Here is a 23,973-nt window from a genome sequence, read left to right as displayed (position 1 = left end):
CTTGTTTTTTTGCGGGACATGTTGTTCTTATGGACAATTATGGAGTACATATGTTTTGTTGATCACTTTTTATTGCATTTTTAGTGGGATATAATAGGTAAAAATCATAATTTTTGGCGGGTTTTTGGCGTTTTTTTTTTTTACGGCGTTCATCATATGGGTTCAATAGTTATTTAGTTTTATTCTATGGATTGTTACGGACGCTGTGATACTATATATGTGGGGTTTGTGTTCTGATTTAGACTTTTTTGAGCATTATGTCTCTTTATATGTTTTGGGGCTTATGGGCATTTTTAGTGATTTATAAAGTAATTTTTTTTTGAAAAACATTATTTTGTACATTTTTTTACATGATCCACCATGGGATATGAACAAGCAATCATCTGATTGCTTGTTCTTGATAATACTCTGCAATACTAATGTATTGCAGGTTATTAGCAGTGCCAGCCTATGCAAATGCATAGGCTGACACTTTGCCTTTAAGATGACGTCACAGACGCCATCTTAAAGGCAATGCCTTCAGGCTTCTCTGGGGTCTCGATCGGACCCCAGAGGAGCCAAAACAGCGATCGCCCCCCCCCCCCCGAAAACGGTGCGGGGGGGGGGGGGGCGATCGTGGGGTAAAGACCCCCAGAAGGCATGTTAAATGCCGCGGTCACGTTGACCTGGAGGGAAACAAACCCTGCTCCTCTATCTACCCCCCAAACCATCTCCCCGTACTCCCTCTTACCTATTGTTTTATAATGAGAAATCTCACTAATTCAACCAGTTCTTCCCAGTTCCTGAATATTGGAAGCTCCTTACTCCCCCATTGTCTAACCACTAACAATCTACCTAAAAATAACATTTTATTACATCTATCACTGTCAACCCTCGAGAGCTTCTCCAGATCAATTACCCCGAATAACGCATCCCTTACTGAGATCCTCACATCCCCTGTACACCTCCTTTCTACTTCTTCTATCACCTTCCTCCAGAAGGGACGAATCTTGGGACACTCCCATATTTTATGTAGATAGCCAGCGTTTGGATTGGAGCATTTCTCACAGTCGGCATTTTCCCTCAACTTAATTCTATACAATTTTTCAGGCGTATAATGCAATCTTTGTACTATATTAAATTGGACTATTCTGTGGCTACCACCAAGTGAAGACCTTTTTATATTCCTAAATATTTCTAACCACATTCTTTCCCCTATATTTCCTAACTCCTTTTCCCACCCTTTCTTTGCAGGATATTGCTCATATTTACATTTCTCCCTCATTATACTCTTATATAATTGTGAAAGAACCCCCTTATTCCTACCCCCTAACCTTATAATTTCAATACTTTGACATGTCTCCAAACCTAATCTTTCCCTTTCTATTTTATCATAGTATAGTATCATAGTATATAAGGCTGGAAGGAGACGCAAGTCCATCAAGTCCAACCTTTAAGAATTAAATAAATGTTTTATCCCCATAACCCGTGATATTTTTTCTCTCCAGAAAGTCATCCAGGCCTCTCTTGAACATGTACATAGAGTCCGCCATAACAACCTCCTGCGGCAGAGAGTTCCACAGTCTCACTGCTCTTACAGTAAAGAACCTTTGTCTATGGTGATGGTAAAATCGCCTCTCCTCTAGGCATAGAGGATGCACCCTTGTTTATGTGCTGCGTGATAAACTTGGAAGGCTCTAAAGGGCCCTATCCGCCTTAATTCTGGTATTTTCATCAAAAACTCCATAGTGATTCTCCCCTCCTCATATACAATTTGTGAAATATATTTAATCCCCTTTCTAGTCCAAAAACCATATTCTGGAATAGTTAAGAATTCCTTAAAATTAAAATTGTGCCATATTGGACTAAATGAGAAACCCCCCCTAACCTTCAGCCACTCTTTTATTTTTCCCCAACATTTATTCAATAGTTTACTAATATCCATATTCCGATATCTCTCTTGCATTAATACGCCACTCTCCAATAATTTTAATAGATTTCCATATTTCCCCTGGCTCATATCAATCATCCTTTGAAATGCTGAGCAATCCCTTCTTAGGATCAGGAAACTTAATTGGGACGCCACAAAATACGCTCTGAAGTCCGGGATAGCTAAGCCCCCTAGGTTCACTGGATTATATAAGTGGGAGATCCTTATCATGGCTCTCTTCCCTCCCCAAATTAAATTCCCCAGAATGCTCTCTATTTTTTTAAAGGTCCCTTGTTGGATCCAGACCGGGGAGCAGCTGAGGGGATATAATAGTTGTGGCAGGACCACCATTTTAATTAGGCTCACTCTATCTGCCTTTGAGAATGGCATTTTTTTCCAACCGTTTACTCTTTTTCTAATTTCAATTGAGTTGTTTCGTAGATTTAAACACTATTTCCTCCGAAACCAGGACTCCTAAGTATTTGAAATTTCCACCCTTTTTCAGGTACCTCAGCTTACAATCCTGCAATTTGATTTCTTCCCCCAGTGGGAGTACTGTGGATTTTTCCTCTACTACTTTGATCACTCTAGGGATCCCTTCCTCCGAGTTCTGCAATGTAAACAGAATATCATCTGCGTACAGGGATATCTTATCCCTCTCTCCGCCGCTCCCGCATCCCTGAATATAATGCGAAGAGAAGCGGAGAGAGGGGACACCCCTGCCGTGTACCTCTGGTCAAAGTTAAACAAGATGAATTACTTCCCCCCACCCTAACCCTGGCCTTCGGGGTCTGATACATCACCCTTACCTCCTCGATAAACCTTAGTCCAAAACCAGATTTTTTCAATACAGCCCAGAGGAAGCGCCACTCCACCCTGTCAAAAGCCTTCACGGCATCTAATGACAGGATAGAGCGGCACCCCCCAATCCCAGCTGAACATCCGAGAAGAGACGGTGCAGATTATGGTTTGTGCTTCTACCGGGTATAAACCCGTTCTGGTCCGGGTGTACCAAAGAGGGGATCACTTTTTTTAATCTATTTGCTATAATATTAGCATAGAGTTTAACATCCGAATTTAAAAGAGATATAGGCCGATATGAGCCTACCTCCCTCAAATACTTGTCCTTCTTTGGAATCACCACTATTACTGCCTCCTCCATAGACTGTGAGATACGACCCACTTTCCTCACCTCATTGAACACCTGGAACAGAAGAGGTCCCAATACCTCGGAGTATTCTTTATAAAGCCTATATGGGAAACTGTCCGCTCCTGGACTGGAGTCGGGTGACGTCCCAATAACCTCCATTACTTCCACTAGGGAGACTGGTGCCTCCAGTGCCTCTCTTTCCCCCGCTGTCAACTTAGGGAAGCTAATATTGTCCAGATAGGGTTGAAGTTCTGAAATCGAGCCATCCCCCTCTGATTGGTACAGTTTCTGATAATAAATCCTAAACTGTTCCAGTATTCCCTCCTCCGTTTTCTCCAGTCCTCCCTCCTGATTTAATACTTCTTTAATTTTACTATTCTGTGACTCTGGGGCTATAATGGAGGCTAAAACTTTTCCCGGTTTTCCTCTTTCCAAAAAATTCTTCTGTCCCCTAAAAAAGACTTTTTGCTGTGCCTTTTCTAGCCTCCCACCAGGCTATCTTCCTTTCTTTAGTTGGATCTTTGACCAAATTCTTAAGCTTCTCTTCCATATCTCTTCTTAGGGATCTTTCCTGGGCTTTAAATTCCATCTTTTTATCGTCAATTTTATCCCTAAATATCCCTCTAAGATACGCTTTCAAGGTATCCCAGACTAATAACAAATCGGGCATACCACAGTTTTTTTCCCAAAATTCGTTAATAAGCCCCAGAATTTCCCCTTTGTCATCTAAAACACTCAACCAGTGAGGGTTTAGTCTAAACGAGATTTCTTCCTTTCTTCTTCCCCCTATTTTCAACCTCAATACCACTGGTGAGTGAATAGATATGGTGATATTTTCGTACCTCATACTACTTATTAAATCTAGTGCTTTGTTGTTTACCAAACATAAGTCTATTCTGGAGAAGCTCTTGTGGGTCTGACTATAACAAGAGAAGGCCTTTTTTTCAGAGTATAGAAACCGCCAAACATCAACAAAGCCAGCTTCCTTACAAAAATTTCTCAAATTTGGGGTACTACTGTTCTTATAATTCATATTTCCCCTCATCCTCATTCTGTCCCTTTCCCCATCCATAATACCATTTATATCCCCCATATCAAAAACGGGACATGGATCCCTTACCTCCATGAACTCCAGAAGCTTTCCCAGAACTGTAAACGAGAATGGAGGGGGAATGTAAACAAAGGCCAGAATATTAACCTGCCCCCTCCAGGACCCATACAAAAAAATATATCTCCCCAATTTATCAATTTCTGTTCTTAAAATCTTATACTCAATCTTATTATGAAACAAAACCGTAACCCCTCTGGAGTATGAGGAGCCGAACAAATGAAATATCTTTGAGGCCCATCTTTTTTCCAACCAGTGTTTTGATTCCAGGGTAAGATGGGTTTCTAATAAACAAACTATGGAAGGGAGGTGCCTTTTTATAAGGTCCTCTACCATACATCTTTTTGTTCGGTCCCCCATACCCCTAACATTCCAGGTCACTATTTGTAGCTACATTTTTCAAACAGAAAAAAAAAAAGGAGAAAAAAATAAAGGTAAACCAGAAAAAGTCTACAGCCATGAGATGCTCCCTAACCCTCCCCTCCCCCCTGCCAACCACCCTCCCCTCCCCCCTGCCAACCACCCTCCCCTCCCCCCTGCCAACCACCCTCCCCTCCCCCCTGCTAACCACCCTCCCCTCCCCCCTACCAACCACCCTCCCCTCCCCTTCTCTACCCAACTCCTATCCCTCCCTTCAACCCTCCCCTCCCCCCCTCCCCCTTCCTTGACCTGCCTTGCTTCTGGTACAGCAGGCCTCTACCTTCTGTGCATCCCTCCCCCTACAGTTCCCCATTACCTCCTTCGAATTAACTCCTTATTGTATTCCAATACTATCAAGCCAATTTGCAGCTTCTTCAGTATTATAGAAAAAATATGCCTTGTCGTTATGCATAACTCTTAGTTTTGCCGGGAAGCGTAGTGAAAATTTTAGTTTTGCCCATGGAGCCGTTTTTTCATTTCCTTAAACTTTGCCTGTTTCTGCAGAGTCTCCCGAGAGTAATCCACAAAGACAAAAATCCTGTTTCCATTGTAAATGATCTCCTTTTTTTCCCGTAAGTTTCTTAGGATAATTTCCCTGTCTTTTGAGTTGAGTAACTTTGCCAGGATCACTCTGGGAAGAGATGCCACCGGAGGGGGTTTCCCCGGAACCCTGTGAGCCTGTTCTATTGCAAAAGATTTGGAGAGACCCTCTATTTTTATCTCGTCCACTAACCATTTTTCCAAGAAAAACTCTAAATCTTTTCCTCTTGTATCTTCTGGGAATCCTACAAAGCGGAGATTGCCTCTTCTAGACCTATCCTCCAGTACCTCATACCTAGACCCGCTGCCTGTCCCCCCCCCCCCCCTCTTCCTGGAGGTCAGGCTGAGTCTGAGAATATTTCCCTAGGTGTCTAGTTTTGATGCTAGGCGATTTCCACAATTTGTCTAGCTTCCCCGCCTGCTCTGCTTTCCCCCCTGATCTTTCTCCTTAGGGGAAGACATGCCCCCTGATTTCCTTCCTTGTGTTTTGGGAGGCATATTTACTCAGGGGCGGGGATGTACTGGGAGAGAAAATGACAGGGCGCCCAAAAAAAAAACAAAAAAAACTGAGAGGCAGTACAGTATTCACAGATAGAAACAATTCCGTATTCCTTGTATAAGACCACCCCTCAAACAGAAAAAAAAAACACAATAACAGCGGATTACTCAATAAATCTCAACTAGCGCATTTAACACGGTGATCAGCAACCGCTAATATTAGTAACAGTTATTCCAAAGCGATTAAACACCGGACCATAGACGACAGTCCTCAAGTTGTTAATTAGGCCCTCCATCGGCTGCTTCAGCGAGCAGTAGGTAACAGATCTCGGGTTTGTGGTTAGGCCCTCCACCAGCTGCAGACTTTAACCAAGCACTATTTTAATCAAATTGGAAAGAAGAAGAGAAATACTGCAGTTGGAAATTAATGCAGCCTGGAGAGCTTAATAGATACTTTAGCGTCCATAAATCATCTCCCACATCAAGGGGTCTTCCGGCTTTTAAGAAAGGTGGTTAGTCCTAAGAGTCCCCACTAGGATTAATAATGAGTGTTCCAGAACAGTTAGTCGTTAATCAGTGGGCAGCAGACACTGGGCCGTCCCCCAGCTACAGGGTTAAACCTGCCAATTGTTAATGCAGACACGGAAGAGAGGTCCCACAAAAAAATTAGTAACAAAGCAGCAAAAACGGTTAGGTATAGCCACATCTTAGGAGTGCCCAGCTTTGCTGTATGATATTTCCGCCACAGCTCTGGATGTCCCTTATCCTTGTATGGGTAGCAATTAGAGATGAGCGAGCACTAAAATGCTCGGGTGCTCGTTATTCGAGAGGAACTTTTCCAGATGCTCGAGTGCTCATCTCGAATAACGAGCCCCATTGAAGTCAATGGGAGACCCGAGCATTTTTCAAAGGGACCATGGTTCAGGAATAAAATGTGTTATTTAATTGAAAAAGAATGTCTTCTGATAAGTTAGCAGATGTATGCAAACATCTGCAATCTATTCTTCACTGTTCCGCGCTTATATTATCTCCCGACAAGTTAACAGATGTGAAGAACAGTGAAGAATAGAATAAAAACTGTGAACACAGGATCATTTAAGTGAAAAACGCAGTGAAAAACACAGTGAAGAATAGATTACAGATGTTCGGCACATCTGCTTACTTGTCGGGTTGATACGCTGTCCCGGGATCCGTTCCTCTTCTTCCACTGAAGTCTCCCCGTGCTGCCCGATGTCTCCCCCGTGCTGCCCGATGTCTCCCCGTGCTGCCCGATGTCTCCCCGTGCTGCCCGATGTCTCCCCGTGCTGCCCGATGTCTCCCCCGTGCTGCCCGATGTCTCCCCCGTGCTAGCTGATGTCTCCCCCGTGCTGCCCGATGTCTCCCCCGTGCTGCCCGATGTCTCCCCCGTGCTGCCCGATGTCTCCCCCGTGCTGCCCGATGTCTCCCCCGTGCTGCCCGATGTCTGCCCCGTGCTGCCCGATGTCTGCCCCGTGCTGCCCGATGTCTCCCCGTGCTGCCCGATGTCTGCCCCGTGCTGCCCGATGTCTCCCCCCGTGCTGCCCGATGTCTCCCCGTGCTGCTTGATGTCTCCCTGCTGCGCGATGTCTCCTGGCTGCCGTTCCGCGCGTATCTTCCGACAGGTAAGCAGATGTGCCGAACATCTGTAATCTATTCTTCACTGTGTTCTTCACTGTCTTTTTCACTTAAATGATCCTGTGTTCACTGTGTTCACTGTTTTTATTCTATTCTTCATTGTTCTTCACTGTGTTTTTTTAATTAAATGCTCGATCTCGAGCAGGGGAAATACTCGTCCGAGCAACGAGCCGTTTCGAGTACCTTAATACTCGAACGAGCATCAAGCTCGGACGAGTATACTCGCTCATCTCTAGTAGCAATAAATCAAAGTCACAGGGGGTTAACCCAGGATAATAGGTATTCCATACCAGTTAGTCGTTAATCAATGGACAGCAGTCACTGGGCTATCCCCCAGCTACAGGATGCTACCTGCAAGCATGGAAGAAGTCCCACAGAAGATTAGTAACAAAGCGGCATAAGCGGTTATGTATAGCCCCGTCTTAGAAGAGTCCAGCTTTACTGTATAGTATTTCCTCCACAGCTCAGGATGTCCCTTATCTTTGTATGGACAACAATGAATTAAAGTCACAGGGGGTTAACACAGAGCAGGATCAGAACCACTTCCATCACATATAGGAAAAATAAACAATACTTAGCTGGCACTTTGATTTTACATGCAGCTTAATTGCACCATCCCCCACTCCCTCTTCTGCGCCTAGGGGTTCTTCGGGGATTTTTCCTCCTAGGTTCTTCTTAGGTTCCTCCACCTCAAAGTACTCCTGGGGTTACTCTCCAAACGATGTAGAGCGCCAAGGGGGTCCGGCTCACCATCTCCTGACCACGGGCAGGCGGTCCATACCACGGCAGCCACTGCTCTCCCACCGTGTCCCCTCCTCCGTGCAACAGAGCTCCAGGGGTGTGCTAGTCCGGGAGTCCGGGGGATCGCCGCTCACAAGCCGGTTTGTCGAGCCATCAGCTACTTTCGGCTCATGGAGGAGAACGCCGGGGAGTGAAGCATGGTGGGGGAGGGACCGGGAGCGACGCGCTTATGTCATCCCGCTAGGCACACCCAGCATTTTGCTGTCCCTTTCTTTAATGTCCATGGACGAATTCCACGCCTACCTCTTCCTCTGTATGTTCCCTCGGATGTTCCTGTGGCGCAGGACCTCAAATCGATCTGGGAACAGACACATCACTCTCTGCTTCAGGCGTCGGCTTGCACCAAGACCCAAGCTGAAAAGAAACGCAGGGCTCCTCCAGTCTTCTCTCTGGGTGACAAGGTGTGGTAGGCCTTATCATCCAGATATGTCGGCTGAAGATTCCCAGCTACAAGCTTGGTCCACGTTTTTTGGGGCCATTCCAGGTGATAAAGAGCATAAATCCTGTGGCCTATAAACTCTGCCTTCTTACCACTATGCGCAAACTCCTTTTATGTCTCTCTCCTGAAGCTTGTCATCTTGAACTGCTTCTTCCTCCTGCACATGAAGACAGTGAGAGCTAAGCAGTTCTTCCTAGTTGACTGGAAAAAGGTTGTACAATACCTTGGACCGTGACCTCCTACAAAGGCTCCTCCAAACCGTGACGGTGTACTGTTATGTGAGTGGAGGTACGACCCACTCTCTCCAGTCTTGGTGCTGGCCATTCCTAGGGATTTAATAAAAGCTGGCCTCTCCCAGCATTCCCCACCAGATCTTTGTGCTATATGCTTCAGAGATAGCTTGTTTTGTTGCCTAGTGCCTGTGTGATGATTTTCCGTTGTGACCCCGGTACCATTCCTGACTTTTACTCTGTGCTGCCTGTCCTGACCTCCTGCTTTGTCCCTTGCAGCAGCAAGTCTATCTCGTTTTGCGTTGCACTTTGGTGAAAAACAGGTGCCACTTAGCTCCACTCCCAGGTGTCAGCTTACGCCACCGGTCGGGCTGGTGCAGAGGATCTACTACCTCAGACCTCAGGTTTTGTATTTGCACCCACAATCTGGATCTTAAAGCTATAGTGGTTTTATTTGTTTGGCCACTGCTGCCTGGTAGTAGAAACGCCTGCATGGACACCCCAAGCCACCTTCTGCTATTGGTTGAATTTGTGTTGTAAGATTCCACCAACTCGTTTGGCTCTTCCACACAAAAACCTTTTGAAAGTGAAGTTAGGTATGTGTATGACAACATTTCTAAAGTAATATAATACCTTAGGGAGTATCATTATCCTAACTGTAAATATTTGTCATATCCAAGAGATGGAAAAATTTGCATAATCTTTTAGTTCTTTGAGTAAAGAATCTAGGAGAGCATAGACATTTGCTGCAACCAGTATTCTAATAGGCTATGTCTAGGTTAGCCCTAAGTAAGGCACAAATCCCAGTGACCATTTGAATGGGTATATCTTTTGCAAGAGTGTCTGTAGAGAAGAGGGTATACCCATGTTCAGCATCAATGATTAAGAGGCATTAAGTTTGTAATAATTTAGGTTGCTAAGATGGCGTGGGATTGCACGTATTTGTGGTGCACCTTTAACTTACGGTGTGCAACGCAATTTGCAAGTGAAATACATCGCTCGGTCCGAAACGGTCAAACCGACTGATGGCACGCCCTCTTATTTGTGTCGCACGGACGCTAGCACAGCTGCACCCCAACGGGGTCTTGTGCAACACAATAGCGACACAGACACTTCTTAAACACCTGTGCAAGCTGTTTTAGCCTAGAAGAAAGTGCACAGTCCAACAAAAGTAAGGCACAAAGCCTTTAGTAAATGTGCCCCATTTTGTCTAGTATAAAGTTAAACAAATGATTGGGTATATGGCTTGATAAAAAAAGGTTTGTACAACATTGTATCGCTATACTACCTCCGGCACTATACTATTGCATGCTACCAGCTGTCACCACTACGCACCTTAGAAGGAGGTTCATCGAGATTACTCCAAAGGGGGTATATACCTGGTTCATACCTTATTTATAAGATTTTATTAACTATTTTAGGAGGGGCACAAATAAAATCACCAATTTTTATTTAGAATTTTTTTTGCCCGCTCGCCATAACATAAAATAAAATAAAGATTTGGTGTAGGTGTAAGTGTTTTAAAAAAGTATCATATGTCTTGCTTTATTTGTTGCTTGATAGTGGGGTCATCCTTTACTTTATATAGGAATGAATAATATCAGATAAATAAATCAGCAAAGGATTTTGCTGAATTCTACATGGTATGCGTGACTTGGAGGCCCTCTGCTTCAAATATGTCTGCAAGAAGACACCCAGCACGATTTCCATTCCAGTATTGTGTCATTTTTATCTTACGGGAGGTAAAGTCAATTTGTGAGCATTTTATTCTCAGAGCTGAGAGGTCAGTGAGGCAATCTGTAAGTTGCTGTCAGAGTCGGAATTCTTTTTATAAAACCTGCATAGCATTTGCAAATTGTTTTAGGTCTCTTTGTGCAAGTGTACTATTATAGCATGGGCCAATTGTTTTATGAAATGTCTTCTGATTGTGTCTTTGTGGGGACACTATGTGATATCGTTAACCTCATTATTGTCAATAATATGGAAAAATTATGGCAACGATGATACCTTGGAAGTGACATAATTAGTTTGAGGCTATAATTATTCAAATGCCACACTGAATTATGGGGGGGGGTGAGTACTGCTCCTCAATGTCTAGAGTAATGGGGACATGGTTTTGCAGCCAGATCTTGTTGCAGTGAGCTCTGCAGATTTTTGAGGCAGATAACCTTTAAAAAAAGCGTGACTAAGTGTGACTTAGGTTTAAGGGAAGGAGTACTTTTTGGATCCAGCAACAAATAGATAAGTGCATCTACATTTTTATTTCCTGATATTCATTGTGTGATTTTTATTGCAACCAAGTAGATCTGAAGGTATTTTACTTGCATAATCTGTATATTGTGTGGGGGGTATAGGGAGGCATTCACCTTGCTTATCTAGACAGTATAGTCACAGGTGCTGCCTAATTAATAGTGGGGTGTGGCTATCTAATTAGCAGCCTTTATATACTTCTGTGGTCAGTTTGTTTGGTGGTTTGCAGCCAGATCTTATTGCAGTGAGCTCTGCAGAGTTTTGTGGCACATAACCTTTAAAAAAAGCATCAGAAAAGCGAGTGTGTGAGCTTGGCGGTGAGTGTGCATTGATACCAAGTGTGTGCAGTGTTTTAAGTGTGACTTAGGTTTAACCCCTTCCCCTTCCCCTCCCCTGGGTCCCGGTGCATGGAGAGGGCTCGCGGGCCGAGCCCTCTCCATAGCCGGTAAGTCTTTGCTGCATATTGCAGCAAAGGCTTACCGGTAACACCCGCGATCGGTGCTAGCACCGATCGCGGGTGCTTTCACGGCGATCGCCGCCGGCAATGCTGCCGGAGGCTTCAAAAAGATGGCGCCGCATGGGCGCCGCCATCTTGCCGCGGATCGCCGCTCCCCGATGACGTCACGGGGAGCGGTGATCCGTTGCCATGACAGCATCAGGTCTCACGAAGGCCCGATGCTGTCTCGTTTTAACCCATTCATTACAATGTGCTATCAGCACATTGTAATGAATGAGGAGTAAAATCCCCATATACTGCCATATTGCAGTATGGCAGTATATGGTAGGATCGATCAGACAACCTAGGGTTAAAGTACCCTAGGGAGTCTGAAAAATAGTTAAAGTAAAAGTAAAAAAAAGTTTAAAAAAAAAAATTATATTAAAAAAACCTAAAAATTCAAATCACCCCCCTTTCCCTAGAACTGATATTAATATTAATAAACAGTAAAAATCATAAACACATTAGGTACCGCCGCATCCGAAAATGTCCAATCTATCAAAATATAATAACGGTTTTTCACTGCGTTTAACCCCGTAACGGAAAATAGCGTCCAAAGTCAAAAATGACATTTTTTTGCCATTTTGGAAAATATAAAAAAATTAATAAAAAGTGATCAAAAGGTCATACAGTCCTAACAATGATAGCAATGAAAACGCCATCAAAAGTCGCAAAAAATGACACCACCCACAGCTCTGTACACCAAAGTATAAAAAAGTTATTAGCGCCAGAAGATGGCAAAATAAAAAAAAAAAAATTTTGTGCAGGAGGTTTTAATTTTTTTAAATGTATGAAAACATTATAAAACCTGTACAAATGTGGTATCCCTGTGATCGTAGCAACCCAAAGAATAAAATAGACCTGCCATTTGGGGCACACAGTGAAAGCTGTAAAATCCAAGCCCACAAGAAAACGTTGCAAATGTGTTTTTTCACCATTTTCACTGCATTTGGAATTTTTTTCCCGCTTCCCAGTACGCGCCATGGAATATTAAATACCGCCACTACGAAGTGCAATTTGTTACGCAGAAAATAAGCCATAACAGAGCTCTTTATGTGGAAAAATAAAAAAGTTATAGATTTTTGAAGGTGGGGAGTGAAAAATGGAAGTGAAAAAACTAAAAAAGGCCAAGTCGTTAAGGGGTTAAGGGACTTACGTTTGAGGGGCTTTAGCAGGTAACTGCTGTGTTTTGTGTTACTTTGACTGTAAATTCTTCTTTCTGTGCATATTTCTATTGTAATCCCCATTAGAATAATGGAAATCATAAGTGGCATTGCTACACAGTGTACATCCTGTGCCATGTATGCTTTCCTTGAACAGCCGTTCGAGGGGGAATACTGCTGTGTGGGGTGTGTGAAAATTGCTCATCTGGAAGCCCAGATTCTGGATCTAAATGAGCAAGTTTCAAGGCTGCGGGCAATTGATAATATGAAATGAAGTTTGCTGCTCCTGGAGCACAAACTCTCTGGGGAAGATGGGTGTGGGGAGGGAAGTATGGAGGTGCAGAGTGAGGGGTCAGCTAGTTGGGTAACATGTAGAAAGCGGGGTAGAGGGAAGAGTTGTAGGGAGTCTAGTCCTGATCTGGAGTATCCACAGGAGAAAACAGTGGCGCTACAGTTGGATGCGCTTGTAACCCAGAAATTATGTTTACCAACACACGGTTTGGTAGAAAGGTAAATTGGTATTTATTAAAAATATTTTTTTTAAAATTGGATATCAAACATTGGTTACGCGTTTCGGGAGTGTCCCTTCATCAGACCAATACTATAAAACATGACAACAGAAGAATAAATATAAATAAATAAATAAATAAAGTATAGTCCATATATAAACACAATGGAATTGAGAGCGAATGGCAAGTGAAATCTTATAAAGATACCAACAAATAAATAAATAAATAAAGTATAGTCCATATATATACACAAAAGAACTGAGAGCAGATGGCAAGTGAAATCTTGTAGAGATACCATCCAGGTGATGATTGAGGTCCATATATATACACAATCAAAGTTAAATGAAATAAAGTGGAAGACAAGTAATATCGCAAAATTCCCAAAAAATAACAAATAAATATTGAAAAAGTCCCATAGAAGGGGGTAGTATGGCTCAAAGTATATAGTATAAAGTACATGGTGCATGGAGGTGAAAAAATCACTTACATAGTACAGCAAACCAGAGGTGTGTGGATGCTGCAGAAGAATGAATGACTGAGCGCGCGCTGCCGCGCCGCCTGTCTATAAACAGTGCGGATGTCGGTGCGCGCGCGAAATGGGTCGCATGACCGCGCATGCGCACTGGTGCACGAAGTGCACCCGAGTGGCGCATGCGCAGAGGGAATCTGAGCGACGGAAACTGCCGGTGTGTGGCGCACGCGCTAGGGATGCTGCGCCACAAATGACATATTAGAAGAATGCTAAAACAGATATACGATAGGTACAATGTTGCAAGGATAATTGGATAAAACGATCTCTCGATAAATAAATGCTTAGTTGGGGACAAACTTGGAGCGAGGTGGTATGGGGCAGGGGAATGATAGAATGATGACACCAAATAGTAATATAATGAGAGGCCAAAGGTGGATAGATGAAATATGTATTATTATAATATAATGATAATTAACATAATATAGTATAAATTAACATAATAAATGAGACAATGGTAATAAGATATATTAAGATAATAATATAATGGGAGACCTAAAGTAAATAAAGGAACTAATTCAGGATAAAAGAACGGATCGGATGTTAAAAGATATTTTCTAATGACTCATTAAGTCCGGCTGGTGTGAGGGTTTGGAGTCTAAAAATCCAGTACATCTCACGTTTAATGAGGTGGTTATATCTCTGTGGAGTGGACGGGGGGATGTGTTCTATTGGGGTGATGGTGAAATCCTTATAGTTACGTTTATGAAATTGTGCTGCATGTCTGGATAGACTATGTAGAGGGAAGGCATTACTGATATTGCTTCTGTGTTTGTTGAGACGTTCCCTCAGAGGTTGTATAGTGCGGCCCACATATTGCAGTTTGCAGCCACATTCTATCAGGTATATTACATAGCTAGAGCTACAGTTGAGGAAGTGTTTTATCTGAAAACATTCACCCGAGTTGCTGGATGTAAAAGATGATTTTCTGTGGCTTATAGTTTCACAGCATTTACACATGCTATGACCGCATCTGAAACTCCCTAAGATTTTAGGAAAAAATGAGGTAGTTTTGTTCTTGGGCATGGGTAAACGGCTAGGGGCAAGTATATTCTTGAGGGTACGGGATCTTCTAAAAGTAATCCTAGGATTGCTAGGTAGAGTATTTTTGAGGTGCGGGTCGTGAAGTAGGAGGCTCCAATGTTTTTTCAAAATCCTCCTAATATCACCACCATCATCTGAGAAAGTGGTAATGAAGTTAATCTCATTGTGTGCTTCTAGGGCATTCCTGGCCTTTGGTTTTAGACATTCGGTTTGGGTTAGGGTACTTGCTTTAGAGCGTGCAGAGGTAAGTAGGGGAGCAGGGTATCCTTTTGCTTTAAAACGATCACAAAGGATTTTGCTTTGTATCGCGTAGTCCTCATTAGTCGTGCAGTTACGTCTGATTCTTTTGAGTTGGCCATATGGTATGTTGGTTTTCCATTTTTTGAAGTGGTTGCTATTAAAATCCAGGAAACTGTTGCTGTCCACAGTTTTGAAGAAAGTTCTGGTGTTGATCTGTCGATTGTTGGGGTAGACCACGACATCTAAAAACTCGGTTTCTTCTGTTGTTATATTAGAAGTGAATTGTAGACCCCAGTCATTATCATTTATATTATTAATAAAGCTAAGGGCCTCTTCTTTGTTGCCTCTCCAAATAATAAAAATATTGTCTATGTATCGTTTATAGACTACACATTTCTCAAAATGTGGGTGGGTAAAAACATTTAGCTCCTCAAAAAGGCCTACATAGAGATTGGCATAGCTGGGGGCAAATTTGCTGCCCATAGCCGTACCCCTCTGCTGAATATATATTTTGTTTTGAAAAGAAAAATAGTTGTGGGAGAGAATAAAGCTGATGGCTCTGAGTATGAAGGTGCTCTGAGAGTCAGACATGGCTGGGTCTTGTCTTAAATAATGGGATGAGGCATGTGTGCCTAGGTCATGGGGAATAACTGTATAGAGGGAAGAGATGTCCATCGTGATAAATAGGTACCACCTCGCTCCAAGTTTGTCCCCAACTAAGCATTTATTTATCGAGAGATCGTTTTATCCAATTATCCTTGCAACATTGTACCTATCGTATATCTGTTTTAGCATTCTTCTAATATGTCATTTGTGGCGCAGCATCCCTAGCGCGTGCGCCACACACCGGCAGTTTCCGTCGCTCAGATTCCCTCTGCGCATGCGCCACTCGGGTGCACTTCGTGCACCAGTGCGCATGCGCGGTCATGCGACCCATTTCGCGCGCGCACCGACATCCGCACTGTTTATAGACAGGCGGCGCGGCAGCGCGCGCTCAGTCATTCATTCTTCTGCAGCATCCACACACCTCTGGTTTGCTGTACTATGTAAGTGATTTTTTCACCTCCATGCACCATGTACTTTATACTATATACTTTGAGCCATACTACCCCCTTCTATGGGACTTTTTCAATATTTATTTGTTATTTTTTGGGAATTTTGCGATATTACTTGTCTTCCACTTTATTTCATTTAACTTTGATTGTGTATATATATGGACCTCAATCATCACCTGGATGGTATCTCTACAAGATTTCACTTGCCATCTGCTCTCAGTTCTTTTGTGTATATATATGGACTATACTTTATTTATTTATTTATTTGTTGGTATCTTTATAAGATTTCACTTGCCATTCGCTCTCAATTCCATTGTGTTTATATATGGACTATACTTTATTTATTTATTTATTTATATTTATTCTTCTGTTGTCATGTTTTATAGTATTGGTCTGATGAAGGGACACTCCCGAAACGCGTAACCAATGTTTTAAAAAAAATATTTTTAATAAATACCAATTTACCTTTCTACCAAACCGTGTGTTGGTAAACATAATTTCTGGGTTACAAGCGCATCCAACTGTAGCGCCACTGTTTTTTCCTGTGGATACTCCTTTTCCTGACGGTTCCTCTGGATACCGGTTCCAATGTGCGCATGGAAAGCTGCTGAGGTAACCCCACCAAGGACTCATCTCCAAGGGTAACCAAGACCCTCATATCTATATCTGCTATTGGCCAAGTGGCCACCAGGTGAGCACCTCCAATTATCTACCTGCATACAAACCTCCCAAACGTTATCACACGAGGCGCCGTCCTCTTTGGTTGTCCTTTTTCGCTTTTTCTCTCTCATCTAGTTTTTACCGACAGGGTTCCCCTGTCGGGCACCGTCCAACCAAGAGCGCACAGGCAGACTACTTTTTGGGACTGACTCGACCTAATACTCAGAATTCCTGTGGACCCTACAATCAACGCTGGACACACGTCTCGCCCCCTTACCGGATCCGACCACGATGTGTCCTAAGGACAAGAGATTCCGTGAACGTGAACGATTCTTCATGGACTTCACAAATGCTAAGTTTGAACCTTCGAGCACCACAAACCATAACATTTCCAACTCAGGTTCGGATGAAGAGTCAATCACGACTCTGTACTTTGAGCTTGAAAAAGCAATGAAAACTGAGTCTCAGCATCACCTAGATAAGCTCTTTTTAGATACCTACCAGCGAGAAAACATTATTCCTAGGGGGCTTAGGCTCCGTCCCGAACCGGCCTTCAAAAATGACCCTGTTTTCGTTAAAAACTGGGACTCACTGCTACGCCACAGTTCTATGTCCCTTTTAAAATGCCTCTCAGACAAAAGATCTATATTGATCAATACCGCTACCACGGCCATAGATACCATCACGTCCAAATTAATAAAATTCGAACACCATCCACTGTACGATAAACTCGACAAGAAATTAAAAACAGAAATACAATCATTAGAAAAAGAAATTTTAGATAAAAAAAGAGGTAAACTCGAAAGAGATCGTACTGATTACACCTCGTCAAATGTAAAATACTGGACAAAAGAGAATAAACTTAGAAAGAACACATACAAAGTGGGAAGACGCTCTAATTTTTCCATCCCAGATGTACCTCGTACCTATCCCCATCACAATAGGTCAAACATAGCATCCAAAAACCCCATTTTAGACGACAAACGACAGTCGTACAGACCACGCCCACACCCTTCACCCATCCGTTCTGGCAGAACTTTCACATCCTCCAACACACTGCCATCTGCCATCTGCCCCCCTCCTGCGAGCTAAACTAAATGGCACTACATTACCCAAAACTATCCCCATTAGGAGCACCGTCTCCACCGTTAATCCCGAGCCCGTGTCCAAAACGTCCACCATCCACAGCCTATTGGACCTTGACCTCCAAAGACCCAACTTACCATCTGGTCTCTTTAAAGATCTCAATGACTCTATTTTAACCACACATAGTAACGGCTCATTGTCCAGTAGCCCTCATGAAGAGGCCCTTTTCTTTACCCCGAGAGTGACTCCACTCACCACCACCACTCATGACTTATCCCCTCACCAAGTACCTTCATCTAATGAGTCAGGTCATTCTTTTTTAGGGCTTCCCCGCGAAGTCAAAAGGACCCCTACGTTCCAATATCCACCCAACCCAAGCATAAAGGAAATAGTCCACCTGGCACCCCCATTAGGACTAAAAAGAAAAAACCACATAAGAGAGGAAGCAGAGGAGGAAGATCCGGACCCAGAAACTCCACCCACACAGGGAGACCCATCGACGGAGACTCCCAAACTCAAAAGACAAAAATAAACCACTCCACAACCAAAGTCCCAACTCCCACCTCTAATCAGTCTAAACAGCAGTCTACAGACCGGGTCAAAATATTTAATATATCTAACTATGTACTAGAAGAGATAGAGATCAAGACTTTGGAGAAAGGTCTCTCTTTCTGCCCCTCGTCCACTTCTAATGATTTTGATTTATTTGTTGACCTCAATAAATTCATTCGAAAACTCACTCTTAAACGCCATTTCAACTTAACCAGTACTAATCATCCCATAGCTATGACCCACAACACTGAATCTCCCCCTCTAACCCCCTCCCCTTTTATCCACACAGAGCTAAAACCCAAGTCTACCTTCTACCCTACCCACCACAAGGGTAATTATATCGACACGTTTTATGCTCTAGTCTCCACGGATTTTCAGAACTTGGAAGCCAAAAATAAAAATAAAAATAAAGATAAAACCCATCGTAAAAACAACTTGTCATTTAAAGAAAGAAAAGCCCTTAAGAAACTTTCTAATAACGAAAACATTGTGATTAAATCAGCAGATAAGGGTGGAGGAATTGTTATACTCAACAGATCCGATTATATTGCGGAGTCCCTCCGATTACTCTCTGACACTAATTTCTATTCTCAACTTTCCCATAACCCAACAGTCAAATTCAAAACTGAACTGTATGCCCTACTGGATGAGGGTTTCAGTCTAGGCGTACTCTCCAAGAAAGAATTTCAGTATCTGAAAATAGAGGAACCATCCACTCCCATTTTTTATTACCTGCCAAAGGTGCATAAAAATACCCAGAATCCACCAGGTCGCCCGATCATTTCAGGAATCAACTCCCTCACGGCTAACCTCTCACATTATGTTGACCTTTTTTTACAAAAATATGTACGTAATCTCAAATCTTTCACCCTTGATACTTCAGATCTTATTCAACACATCCTACCCATTCCCTGGGAGGACTCATACCTATTTATCACGATGGACATCTCTTCCCTCTATACAGTTATTCCCCATGACCTAGGCACACATGCCTCATCCCATTATTTAAGACAAGACCCAGCCATGTCTGACTCTCAGAGCACCTTCATACTCAGAGCCATCAGCTTTATTCTCTCCCACAACTATTTTTCTTTTCAAAACAAAATATATATTCAGCAGAGGGGTACGGCTATGGGCAGCAAATTTGCCCCCAGCTATGCCAATCTCTATGTAGGCCTTTTTGAGGAGCTAAATGTTTTTACCCACCCACATTTTGAGAAATGTGTAGTCTATAAACGATACATAGACGATATTTTTATTATTTGGAGAGGCAACAAAGAAGAGGCCCTTAGCTTTATTAATAATATAAATGATAATGACTGGGGTCTACAATTCACTTCTAATATAACAACAGAAGAAACCGAGTTTTTAGATGTCGTGGTCTACCCCAACAATCGACAGATCAACACCAGAACTTTCTTCAAAACTGTGGACAGCAACAGTTTCCTGGATTTTAATAGCAACCACTTCAAAAAATGGAAAACCAACATACCATATGGCCAACTCAAAAGAATCAGACGTAACTGCACGACTAATGAGGACTACGCGATACAAAGCAAAATCCTTTGTGATCGTTTTAAAGCAAAAGGATACCCTGCTCCCCTACTTACCTCTGCACGCTCTAAAGCAAGTACCCTAACCCAAACCGAATGTCTAAAACCAAAGGCCAGGAATGCCCTAGAAGCACACAATGAGATTAACTTCATTACCACTTTCTCAGATGATGGTGGTGATATTAGGAGGATTTTGAAAAAACATTGGAGCCTCCTACTTCACGACCCGCACCTCAAAAATACTCTACCTAGCAATCCTAGGATTACTTTTAGAAGATCCCGTACCCTCAAGAATATACTTGCCCCTAGCCGTTTACCCATGCCCAAGAACAAAACTACCTCATTTTTTCCTAAAATCTTAGGGAGTTTCAGATGCGGTCATAGCATGTGTAAATGCTGTGAAACTATAAGCCACAGAAAATCATCTTTTACATCCAGCAACTCGGGTGAATGTTTTCAGATAAAACACTTCCTCAACTGTAGCTCTAGCTATGTAATATACCTGATAGAATGTGGCTGCAAACTGCAATATGTGGGCCGCACTATACAACCTCTGAGGGAACGTCTCAACAAACACAGAAGCAATATCAGTAATGCCTTCCCTCTACATAGTCTATCCAGACATGCAGCACAATTTCATAAACGTAACTATAAGGATTTCACCATCACCCCAATAGAACACATCCCCCCGTCCACTCCACAGAGATATAACCACCTCATTAAACGTGAGATGTACTGGATTTTTAGACTCCAAACCCTCACACCAGCCGGACTTAATGAGTCATTAGAAAATATCTTTTAACATCCGATCCGTTCTTTTATCCTGAATTAGTTCCTTTATTTACTTTAGGTCTCCCATTATATTATTATCTTAATATATCTTATTACCATTGTCTCATTTATTATGTTAATTTATACTATATTATGTTAATTATCATTATATTATAATAATACATATTTCATCTATCCACCTTTGGCCTCTCATTATATTACTATTTGGTGTCATCATTCTATCATTCCCCTGCCCCATACCACCTCGCTCCAAGTTTGTCCCCAACTAAGCATTTATTTATCGAGAGATCGTTTTATCCAATTATCCTTGCAACATTGTACCTATCGTATATCTGTTTTAGCATTCTTCTAATATGTCATTTGTGGCGCAGCATCCCTAGCGCGTGCGCCACACACCGGCAGTTTTCCTCTGCGCATGCGCCACTCGGGTGCACTTCGTGCACCAGTGCGCATGCGCGGTCATGCGACCCATTTCGCGCGCGCACCGACATCCGCACTGTTTATAGACAGGCGGCGCGGCAGCGCGCGCTCAGTCATTCATTCTTCTGCAGCATCCACACACCTCTGGTTTGCTGTACTATGTAAGTGATTTTTTCACCTCCATGCACCATGTACTTTATACTATATACTTTGAGCCATACTACCCCCTTCTATGGGACTTTTTCAATATTTATTTGTTATTTTTTGGGAATTTTGCGATATTACTTGTCTTCCACTTTATTTCATTTAACTTTGATTTTGTATATATATGGACCTCAATCATCACCTGGATGGTATCTCTACAAGATTTCACTTGCCATCTGCTCTCAGTTCTTTTGTGTATATATATGGACTATACTTTATTTATTTATTTATTTGTTGGTATCTTTATAAGATTTCACTTGCCATTCGCTCTCAATTCCATTGTGTTTATATATGGACTATACTTTATTTATTTATTTATTTATATTTATTCTTCTGTTGTCATGTTTTATAGTATTGGTCTGATGAAGGGACACTCCCGAAACGCGTAACCAATGTTTGATATCCAATTTAAAAAAAAATATTTTTAATAAATACCAATTTACCTTTCTACCAAACCGTGTGTTGGTAAACATAATTTCTGGGTTACAAGCGCATCCAACTGTAGCGCCACTGTTTTTTCCTGTGGATACTCCTTTTCCTGACGGTTCCTCTGGATACCGGTTCCAATGTGCGCATGGAAAGCTGCTGAGGTAACCCCACCAAGGACTCATCTCCAAGGGTAACCAAGACCCTCATATCTATATCTGCTATTGGCCAAGTGGCCACCAGGTGAGCACCTCCAATTATCTACCTGCATACAAACCTCCCAAACGTTATCACACGAGGCGCCGTCCTCTTTGGTTGTCCTTTTTCGCTTTTTCTCTCTCATCTAGTCCTGATCTGGTACACCCCAATAAGTTTGCCAGGCTGGTGGATGAGGGGGATATCAGCTCTGGGGTAGCAATGCTGCAGAAAGACGTGGCCGCTAGCAACCAGGGGAATGTCTGCTCCAGTAAGAAGGGTAATGGGAGCACAGGCAAGGTCAGACAGGTGCTGGTAGTGGGAGATTCGATTATTAGAGCAATCTGTCACAAAGACCGTGCATACCGAACAGTGTGTTGTTTGCCAGGTGCTCGGGTTCGGCATGTTGCGGATCGGGTTGACGGATTACTGGGAGGGGCTGGTGAGGAACCAGCGGTCATGGTCCACATTGGCACTAATGACAAAGTAAGAGGTAGGTGGAAGGTCCTTAAAAATGATTTCAGAGATTTAGGCCATAAGCTCAGGGCAAGGACCTCAAAGGTAATTTTCTCCGAAATACTGCCTGTACCACGTGCCACACCAGAAAGGCAGCGGGAGATCAAGGAGGTAAATAAGTGGCTCAAAAGTTGGTGTAGGAAGGAGGGTTTTGGGTTCATGGAGAACTGGACTGACTTTTCTGTCGGCTACAGGCTCTTCAGTAGGGATGGGCTGCACCTCAATGGGGAGGGGGCCGCTGTTTTAGGGGAAAAAATGGCTAGAAGGTTGGAGGAGTGTTTAAACTAGAGACCTGGGGGGAGGGCAACTACACTTGTGCAGGGCAAATAGATAGTGTACATAGAGAGCTGGGAAGAGTCATAGTCCATGGGGGAGGAAGGGGGGCTGGAATGAGATTGGGGAATAAGGACAAAAGGAATACGGACAGGGAAAACCATATAAAGTGTATGTACACAAATGCCAGAAGCCTCACAAACAAAATGGAGGAACTGGAACTCTTGATGTTGGAGCGGAAATATGATATAGTGGGTATCAGCGAGACATGGCTGGACAGTAGCTATGACTGGGATGTTACTATAGATGGTTATAGTCTTTTTAGAAAGGATCGTGAAAATAAAAAAGGTGGAGGGGTTTGCTTATATGTGAATTCTTGCCTCAAGCCCGTCCTGCGAGATGACATCAGTAATGCAAATGTGGAGTCCCTATGGGTGGAGATAAGAGGAGGGAAAAAGAATAATAAAATATTACTAGGGGTTTGTTATAAGGCTCCAAATATAATGGAGGCAGCAGAGGAAATGCTGATAAGTGAAATGTATGCGGCTTCAAAGCAAGGTGAAGTACTTATCATGGGAGACTTCAATTACCCAGATATCGACTGGGGGGCAGAAACCTGCAGGTCCTTCAAAGGCAGCAGGTTCTTGTCAACAACAAAAGACAATTACCTGTCGCAACTAGTCCTGGAGCCAACAAGAGGGGGGGCACTGCTGGACCTTATCCTTACCAACAGACCTGATAGGGTATCAAAACTACAGTTTGGGGGGAGCCTGGGGAATAGTGATCATAATATCATTGATTTTGTATTACGCTTTACTAAGAGCGTTAGTGAAGGGGCAACCAACACTCTAAACTTCAGGAGGGCAAATTTTCAGCAACTAAGGGAAGACCTTAAAGGCACAGACTGGGATAATGTTCTCAAAGACAAAAGCCCCCCCCCCCCAAAAAAAAAAATGGGACTTTTTCTCATATATTCTGAAAAAGTCCTGTGAGAAACACATACCTTATGGGAAAAAGCATAAAAGGAACAAGAAAAACCCAATGTGGCTAACTAGTCTTGTAAGGAAAGCAATAAGCGAGAAAGATAAAGCGTTTAAGGTGCTAAAACGTGAAGGTAGCAATGAGGCATTACAGGATTATAGAGAGAAAAATAAATCCTGTAAAAAGCAGATAAAGGCCGCAAAAATAGAGACTGAGAGAAATATTGCCAGGGAGAGCAAAAATAATCCCAAATTATTTTTCAAGTATATAAATGATAAGAA

Source organism: Engystomops pustulosus, chromosome 7 (assembly GCF_040894005.1).
Source record: "Engystomops pustulosus chromosome 7, aEngPut4.maternal, whole genome shotgun sequence".
In the NCBI taxonomy this organism is placed as follows: Eukaryota; Metazoa; Chordata; class Amphibia; order Anura; family Leptodactylidae; genus Engystomops; species Engystomops pustulosus.
Note: the sequence above shows the minus strand (reverse complement) of the source record.